The sequence below is a fragment of the Helicoverpa armigera genome, chromosome 13 (genome assembly GCF_030705265.1).
Source record: "Helicoverpa armigera isolate CAAS_96S chromosome 13, ASM3070526v1, whole genome shotgun sequence".
Classification (NCBI taxonomy): domain Eukaryota; kingdom Metazoa; phylum Arthropoda; class Insecta; order Lepidoptera; family Noctuidae; genus Helicoverpa; species Helicoverpa armigera.
In genome coordinates this window covers 8,343,291-8,353,758 of record NC_087132.1, presented here as the reverse complement: position 1 = coordinate 8,353,758, position 10,468 = coordinate 8,343,291, and positions in this window count along the sequence as shown.

Here is a 10,468-nt window from a genome sequence, read left to right as displayed (position 1 = left end):
AGAGATATCGAGAATCTAAAGCTGTCGTTATAAATAGGATTTACGTAGGTAAAAGATACCTAAGTACATTGTTCATACTACCCAAATCCATTGTTATTTTCTAAAAGATAATTCAACGAACAAATTACTCTCAACGTTATTGTCCATTCAAACAATAATTGTTAAAGACACAATACTTCTTACTGCGCAAAAAAACATCACTTCCTTCCCAAATTAATTAACGTGGAATTGCCTGATGACTAAAATAAACGTAATTAAAACTTTTAGAATTAACTTTCGCCTGATTTCTTTTTTAATTTGCCCCTGACTTGCCTAATTTTGGCGCGCAACGGGGGTTTGACACACCCCCTAATCTAAGCCTGACCCTTTGTCATAGAAAAAAGTATTTTTTAAAGATTCGTAAAGAAAAGAATTTCATCCCTCATTCATTTGGCTAATTTTGTTTTGATAAAGGTAAATTGTAAATTTAAGTTGGAGTTAATAAATTATTTAGATGAATGGGGTAAAGTGTAGGGTAGATTTTTGTAAGATATAGCTGCTTTAAAATTACTTAGTAGCCTGGAGACAAATCAGACAATTAAACACGAGCCAGGCATAAGATTTTAAAAATAAATTACCAATTTGATTACATAGGAAATTATACTAAAAACACCAATCCGCCTTTGCATCAATGAATTCTTAGTATACTTTTTAGCAATAGAACAATAATTGGTCCAACAGCAAATAAGGATGCCAATGAATATAATGGCCAAAAATATAAGCCTTTAAAAGTTAAAAACATAACTATCGAATTTTCCGATAATTTACTCAGGGTAGTATTTACAGCCGACTGCCCCACGCAAGCTATACTGCGTCCAAGCGTCATTATATAGCTTACAAAGGTCCTTTACCTGTGACCGTCTATTTTACACCGCTCAGTAGCTTTACGAGTCATTACTTTCGCTGACCGAGCGGACGTGTACATCAAAGTTGTTGTCTGCACACTGTCTGAGGCGAGGCGAGGCGATGCTATAATATGTCAGGTGATAAGGTGAAATGGTGTCCAAGATTTTTCGAAAAGGGGCTGTTGTTAAAAATGAGTGATTTATAAGAAGACTTCTTTCATGACATCTATTATTATTTGGACGACGTTGCAGCATAAGATCATGCACCATGGTCATCCCTACGTAGGTAACATTTTGTGAACCAGTGTCTACAAGTACAAGAGTGTACAAACAAGTACGTTACTGGACGCCTGAAACCCAAAAATATTGTCTATTAAGTAACGATGATGAAATAAGTAGGTATAAAAAAAATATACACCAATTTGCGAGGATCCGTCTCACCTAGGTACAACAAGCTATACTTTATAGCGCCACTCTCGCTTTCGTCTCAAACACCTCACGCGCGTGCAACATAAAAACATTTTATAGACAAGTATAAAGTCTTAGGGAGTTCATCAAGGCCCCAGCCGTCAGGGAGATTGCAAAACGATAGGGTCCCAAAGACCCAATTTTTATTGCTTGTTACGGCCCATAAACATGAGGTGGCGGTTACAGATAATGTAGGCTGAATGTTTTTTTTCTTTTGAACATAAAAGTCGTTTAATAGGATAGTGGGTGACGTTATTACTTTGTCTCGTGTAAGGGTCGGGAATTCGGTGTACGAACGTAAACCGAAGTAATTGATCAGCATGGTTCAGCGGTAGTCGGCAATAAAGTGATACAAGTATTTGTTGCTGAGATATCTCAGTATTTATTCTTGCACGCATAACTACTCTACCTATAGTTCAATTCGACATAGGTTAAAAAAAATAATAAGGAAGTACCTACTATGTACCTATTATTAGATAGTTAACGTTACGGAAAGTAATAAACCTAACTAGCTACACCCTAAATCTATGCATACTTCGTACAAAACAGACAGCTCAGACACACGCATTTTCCCTACAATTTAAACACTACAATTTACTCTTTCCCACATAGCTGAACATCGCAATTTACTTTTAAAGTAAACCATTTTACGAGCAGTAAGCGGTTCGCATGACGGCTAGTAACTCGTAGACTTATGCAGACAAATCGTAAAGTTGTAACAAGTCGTTAACTTAACGTGTTATTTAGTGCAGTGTTGCCACTAAGTTATGTAAAGTACATGTTATGTATGCAGCTTTATTTTTAGCTCAGTACATAGTAGTATCATATGGTATTGAAATGTAAAATGTAACATGCTGTTAAGTTGTAAAGAGGATGAGTTTTTTGAGATTAACACTCAAATAACAATAGTCTGAAAGCACAAAATACATAGGTACAGAAGTCAATCTCATGTATGTAGGTACTTCACTTTTCATGCCTAAACTCGGCGGTCGCGCTAGGGTTGTCAATTTTTTATGCGCATAAAACTAACGTGGTAGTGGTACTCGTATCTAATTATTTATTTATTGTTGAAAATAAAACAGGAAAAATGAAATATAAACCAATAATAATAAAATATTTAATGTGGCATACATGAGGTTAATAAACACTTTCAACGGAAATTAGTTTGAACAAGATGCCAAACTTTTTCAGAAACAAATTTATAATTTTGTTATTCAGACGTATATACCATAAAACACTATGTAAAACAAAGTACCTCTTTACTTGCGAAAAAAAACAATTGTATGTAATGGGTTGGTACAATTCCTGATCTAAGCTTGCTTCTACCTACAGAAACCTTGATGTGCGAGTCCGACTCGCACTTGACCGGTTTTATTTCGTCTACCTACTCTCGATCGATGATCACAAAAATTTATCAACTCCTACTACCTAGTAATAATCTTTGAGGGTAGGCAGGCTCGCCTGGGTCGACACTCATCATCATCATCATCAGCCTATCGGGGCGCTTACCTACCCACCTAATTGTACCTACTACGTTTATTAAACGAATCATCGAAATATGAGAAAATAACATACTATAGGTACTATAGGTACATTACATACTATAGGTACTTACCTCTCTGATTCAACCGGCAGGCTAAAAAACGACAGTTCACTGTTTATTGTTGTATTAAAAATTTAAAACAACCGTCCACTGAACAATCATAATACGACTTTTTTTTGTTGCTCTATTATTACTTTTTCTTTTGTTATTAAAATTAAAAATATTACAGTCAAATTACAGTTAGGTATCACAACGCGTGCACATATCTACCTTGTGTGTACCTTGCGCGTATCTCAAGAAAGCGGCAGCCGCGCTCGCACTGTTTTGAGTTGTTTTGAGACAGCGCGTCTGTGTACACGCACACATAGACACCTATGTCTGCGTGACTCGAACGCGCTTTGTATGTAGATTGACTTCTGTACCTATTTATTTTGTGCTGAAAGTCTCTGAATGTGACATGCAAAAATGTTTCATTTTGATTAGACAAACCGCATTGGTAATATGTATAGCCAAGCTGATTGATTTTAAATTGAAAGAAATAAATAAAGAAACTTTTTCACAGAAACTTTTTTAAGCATAGTCTTAAACAGATCACAAAAAAAAACAATCACCATAACATCACCACACCGTTTTAGAACCAAACCGTTTCAAACGACGTAAACCACCTTAAAAACTAAACGTGCTTTAAAAAGCTAAGAACAATTGAAATCACGCACGATCGCACTAATACGTACTTTTTGTTTCATACGATAGATTGCTAATAGCCGACGCACGAACGAACTGCACTTTTCTATTAAGTTAAAACAACTATGCTTTAAGTAAATAAAAAAGGCACGAATCCAATCAAGTTTGTAAACAGAGCAGAGTGGACAACTATATAAAATGTTTATGTGATATGCGATGGAACTTTTAGAAGGTTCATGTTACTGTATGTACAAAGGATTAGATTTATTTCTGTCGGGAAGCTGATTGAGTAACGTTTGAAGGAAAAACTGAAAGTTAGGTTAGTAATATATCATTTGTTTATGCTTATTGCAATGACAGTTAATGTTTATGAATTGTAAATAGCGTTATCGTTGACGTATACGAAATATAATAAATGTAGGTAGGTGTAATTTAGATAATTACGTTAGGTACATCCATCTACTTTCTTACACTACTAAGATAAGCGATGATAAGAAAATTTAATTAATAAACAGGTACAGTCAACTGGAAACCATTATCAAAAAACAAATAGGGTCTATCGATACTTCATACGAAGAATACCTAATCGACAGCGAACATCCCTATTTTTAATCCATATTAAATGTATACGAACCTCTTTAGAGCCAACAGGTACTGCTAAATAAATAAACCATAGAGTAAATGCAACTAGATTATAGTGAACATAAAAATGTATTACATAGACGCAACACGCAGAATGCGATAAAGTTTTTATGTTTCACGTAAGCCCGGAAAATACCCTGAGGTCTTGCCCATTGCCCGGTTTATTGCCCACCACTTTATGACTATCAAATTTCTGTAAACTCATGGTAAACATATATCTTTACCTCCAAGGAATGACCACCACACTATGGTCATACAACCATGAAAATTTTAAGGGGAAATTGTTTACCCCCTTGCTTCTAAGTGAAGGCGAGTATCAAGATTTTTATCAAGAAGGGTTGATAACCATGAGTGTTAATGTCGTTCTTATTATGAATATGTATCAGTATAATGTAAACTAGGAACTATGAGTAATTGTAAAGTAGGTATTACCTATTAGGTGCCTTGAAGTTAGTCATGATAGGTAAACCTACTACACTACTGCTTACCAAAGAATCATGCGTATAAAATTATATCCGTACCTATTGATATGATTAATGTAGAAGTTACTCGGTCGGTCTGTCTGCCAAAACAACTAAACTGATTGTTATTATTTTTAATTGATATCTACACAAATAGTCCAGAGCCTAAGAAAGAACATAGGTTAGGAAACAGATGGTTGAAGATATATTGACGTAATTGAATACTTACCTACATTGCATTCAGGCCGATTTCGAAAAATGTAAACTGAAATATTCCTGAAATACGATATAGGTACTTAATTGATTAATTGAGCATCACAGAGATAAAACTGTTCGCTTTAATACTTGCCTACTTAGTTCATTTTAAGCTTATCAACAACGACTGTGGCTTGTGGCGTAATTCCACTAATTAATTTGTGGTTTTTGCGGCCCACCTCCCAAAAGTTACCTAGCTCGTATAACCAACTCTTTCAAGCCTGCACGAATTACTAACATTTAACAGCCTTACTTATAAAAATCAACAAACCACCTTCTAAGTATTGTTTTAACTGATTACTACTTAAAGTCTTAAGAAGAGATTAAATTATTTTGACCTATAAACGTTGCTTAAACATGTCTTAAATAATGAACAGATAATGACATAAAAACAAACTAATTTCTCAACACTACCGGAATGTTGGTAGCTTAAAAAAATATTTGTCATCAAAACGTTGTGTAATGGCACCAATGGCATCCGTAAAATATAAAATTAAAAAGTTGAGCTGTCAATAAACCGGAAATGAAAAATCAGCTGGTACGAATCCAGCCATTTTGCTAATTAGCGGGTTAAACAAGGGTGTGAGGCTATTTAATTTGACAGCTCATTTAAGACATTGCTAAGAAAATGATTTAGTTAAGCCACGTTTATTTGTAAGATTTTTTCTTAAACACCCCTTAAGTATAACTTATTATTTAATTCACGTTTATAAGTAAGACTGTTAATCTCCACCATTTAAGTTTATCTAACTAAATTATCATTATACGAAAGACCTTTGCCTCCTTTTAGCTTCAAACGAGATTCGCAAATGCACAGCTCCATTTGCTAATTGTAATCATAGATAACCACCCTTTGATTTAGCACTAGTCGTTCCATACGGTTTCGTCCGCGTGAAGAAAGAATTATTATGTGCCTAGATAAAAAGCCTCTATTTAAATGAAACAATTACTTACCTAATAAGTTCAGGTAAATATAGCTTTATCCTGTAGTTTCACTTGCGATCCGAGGAAAACTCTTGACGTACCCACTCTTATAAAATCATCCTTTGAAAGTGTTCATTTCATTCGCCAAAATTTCAAAGAGTATTTAGGTAATAAATAAGTAGATATATAGACGTAAGTACATGCAAATTCAAAATATTAGTAGGGATAAAGTGAAGAACCCTGTAGTTGGAACTAAGCTTCTTGTTAATGGTAAGTAGCCATAAACAGATTATGTAGGATAACATTTATCACGTTCGATTCGAGCACGGGTCAGTGAGATAGAAAACAAGCCTAAGTAAGGGTCTGTTTAAGATTATATTATAACTTAAACTCGGACATTATAAAGATGTTAGATTGTAGAAGGGCAACATAATGAGTTGTCCAGCTGAGACAGAAGGTAGGGTGTCTAATGTTCTACAAAAATGTAAGATAGAATTGATATTGCGATATGTAAGCCTATTTTATTACCTATTACAGAATTACAGACACCCTAATTACTGTGTATTTCTGGATTCGATACTAATCCAGCTCCATAGATAAAATCATTGTTTATGCAAACTCCAGCTACACCTTTTAAGCCTAATCACTTGATTACTGCTTACCCAAAATCCTCACATTTTGCACTGTGATGCAAATTAAATTACCCTTTAAACTGTATCGTGACGCATGTTCGCAAGTAATTCAGTAACGTTATCTCGGAATTAGGAGCTCAGGATTAGGACTACAGAAACGTTGAGTCTCCAAACGACGGATTTTAATCCTTTACGAGGGTGTGTGAGACATTGCTATGGTGTTTTCGAGACATTATTTACTCTGGTGAAAGGCGAGTTTAGTTGGAAGTTACCAGGGGCACATAAACTAGATGGAGCTAATACGGTGTGAGATTAGAGAAGTGACGCTTGAAATTGTTATGGTGTTTTCCAGATTCAGGCTCGAAAATGGGAAATCCGGTAACCTGTCATTGTCTTTTTGCAATCTTACTGTAAAGAATAGATCCTGCTTTTTTACTAGTTTTTGTTTTTTTATGTATTGATATAAATATAGTTTTATGTAGTGCCTTACCTGTTTATATCTCGTCACAAAATGGCTTGCACTGTGTGCAAAGTGACATTGTTTAGTCGTTTGTTTTTTGTCGTAGTGATCAAGTTTAGTAGTTTATCGAGTCTTGGCTATAAGCAGTTTCTAGCCTACCTCGGATTTTGTTCATTTTCAAAGGTCTTTTCGGTCAAGGCCAAATTTGGCCTTTTGAATTTGTTAGCTTGAAATCTAGGTATTTGCTTGCATTTTGTTATTCTCATTTACTTTCATCAAAAGAGTTTTGTAGTGTTAGGTTGATAGGTCAGGTACAAATAATAGTAAAAACAGTCCAAATAAAACACACGATTATATTTTTTATAGATTTTATTTTTATAAAGGTTTCATTGTATTTATCGTAGGTATAGTGTCATTTGAATATTTCATAGCTAAATCAGCTTTCCAATCGATAATGTGTAGTAGGCGATTACGTATAATTAAAAACAATGGTAATAAAAAAAGAAGTTGACAATCGAACAGTCTATGAAAACTGGTCTACAGTACAATTAGTAAAAATGAAAAAGTAACTTATTGGGTTATTCATTGTGCATTAAATAACTAAAAAAGGTAAATTATTAAAATTATTCTAACTTAAGTTAAAAGCTGCTAAACATAAATTGTAATAACGTGCCTAAATCGGCAAGGTAAATAAACGATTTTATGTAATATGGATTTATTTCAACTAGTTTTTTTTTTTCAATGTTTACTCAACATTTACGCCCTCCGCCGGCTATATTTAAATGTCTGACAAGCCGTTGAGTTGCCAATACAGTATTGGTACGAACGAACAAGATGCAGGCAGGGTTCAATAGAAAATGAGGAGACGCCGGCCGCGCCCCGCGTGCCGACACTGTCGAGTGTCGACAACGCACTGCCAACGAACGCTCGCTAAAATAATTTCCATTCAATAACAGTCAAACAAAATTGGACTAAACAACAAGGAATTTGTACTTTGGGAGATGTGATATATAGAGAATCGACTAGGTCCTCATCAAAATGAATATTAAATACTTAATAAACATTGTATCAATAATATATAATATAAGCAATATAAAACGTAACATAATCGGAATACTAGACAATAATATAATTCTGCTAAATAACTGAAATAATTCAGGATGATCGCCGGTCTGGGCGGGGACTCGCGACAGTATGAACCGCGGGCGGGTTGGATGGTGAAGCCGACGGTACCGACTAGAATCGGCTTTCGAGGAGATCGCGCGATCCACGAGCCCTCCACTACAGAACCGACAACACAGAATTGTCTAACAATATATCATAAATCGAATAGAATTAAAACTTTGCTAAGATTTTTGTACCGAAAAATGTATCTAGCGTCGTATTAAAATGATATGCTTGCGAACAGCAACACTTTGGTAATGATCACAACTGCAGGGATGCTGCCCGCTCGTCGCCCACGTAAACGAAAACAACATAATGCATCCCAAGTCAGTACCCACTACACATTCTGCTATTGATCAGTGTTGGCTGCTTGTTCGGTAGTACTGCGTTTTATCGATATCATATATTAATAATAAATGTCACAACATCAAGCCAGTATAAAAAACACTAAGCCTACTAAACCTACTACCTCAAAAACTCTTTTAAAGAGCAAACTTACACCTATTTTCGTAAAGTAACACAAAGTCCGCCCAAGTGGCGTACAATATCAGGATCCGTATAAAATATAACATGTTTTATTTTTTCGCCTCTCCAGTTTTATTACAATTTTCTGAAACAACCTTACAGCTAACTTCTCGCTTTCCTCAACTTTACAATAAAGACAATACAACGCTCACTATCGTTACAAAAATTAATAGCTTTTCCTCAATATTTTAAAATCGTTACAAAATGGAACTTTTTCATCTTAACTTTAGTCAGAATTATCTTATTTACTCTTAAAATTTTATTTGTGCCAATTCCTTACGCATCGACTCCGAATATACAAAAATATACGTTGAGACGTATCCAAGTTTTAATAATATCAATTTTCAATGGTATAGACGTATTTAATAGCATATTTTTTAAAACGATCCTTACCGATAAATCAAGCACTTATACTTTACTTAAAATTAATCAATTGGCGTTTCCATCTGAGCATCTCAGCATCGTTCCACGACTCTTACCTTATTTCAGTTAAATTGTAAGTAAACAAGAGATCATTATAGAAAAGAACACTTACATAACACATGACCACACTCATTATTAGTAAATATTACGAAGATATCCATTGTACCTACACAGGACAACGGAAATATTATAAAATATATCGAAGTTATTCATTCATTCAAACATACATTTATAGATATACACAGTTATGAAAAAATGCTTCATTAGTGTTGAGATGCTTTTAAAAGACATCCATGTTCAGTACATTTGTCATTTAGTCTGGCCGCGGAGTATCGCTATTATATTTTTTACCCGATAGACAAGCGATGAATCATCGCTGCGGCAATTACTCTGGTACGGCAATACGGCTGAAATATTTCACTTACATTTCTCCGTAACCAGGATCACCGAAGCGAACACGCTGCGGTTACATTAAAATGCATCGATATCATGCTGTTTTTTGCATTCCGATAAACGAAAATGTATCCAATTAGAGTGACTTTTACAAAGCATCCAATCAAATAGAAAATGCACAAATATTTAAAGACTTACTAGCCTAATTACACGATGACCTTAGAGTTGTTCGTCAAATGTTAAGATACAATCTTGAAGACAGTTCTCGTGAAATCCATATGAAACAGATGGGAGATGTTCCGACAAGATTGCCTCTCAGCGTTGGACGGACAATCGGTCTTACACAATACCTATTATCGCTGTGATACACGTACGAGATCGAGTCTCGTTTGTCTTACAAAAATACTACATCTACGTTTCCAGTAAAAAAAGTATATTACTTGATGTTTAATTTATGCATTATACATATTAATAGAAAAAGTTTATTACTAAATTACTCGTTACCGATACGAAAGTACAAAAGTTTTAGTTATTACAAATTATGACACTCATACCCTGATGTACCCCGCGCATTACGTAGTATAATCGTTTAGTCTAATTGCTACGCAATAACTTAGTTATTATCATTAACCAATTCGTCACTTTATCACCAATTTTAAATGTGCGTACAAAATGCTCCGGATTGGACGTCGGAGTCCGATTTCGCGAGAGTTCTGTCGGCTAACTAACTTGTATTGACTTACACCGTACGCGCGTACGCCGGGGTCGCCGAGGCAGCCTCGTCCGCCTACAGCCTAATGACTGTAATGTAATATCACCTTTCACAATCGTATCGCATTTGATAGTTTGGAGAGCAATTTACTTGAACTGGCCCGCTTCAATATAAAAATAAACCGACCGAACTACAATTGATCAGACTTACCTACTGGTCCGTCTCAACTACTAAATGCGAACGAGCGCGACGTTAACCCTACCTATACAAGTTAATACAAAAGATTAATACGAACTTA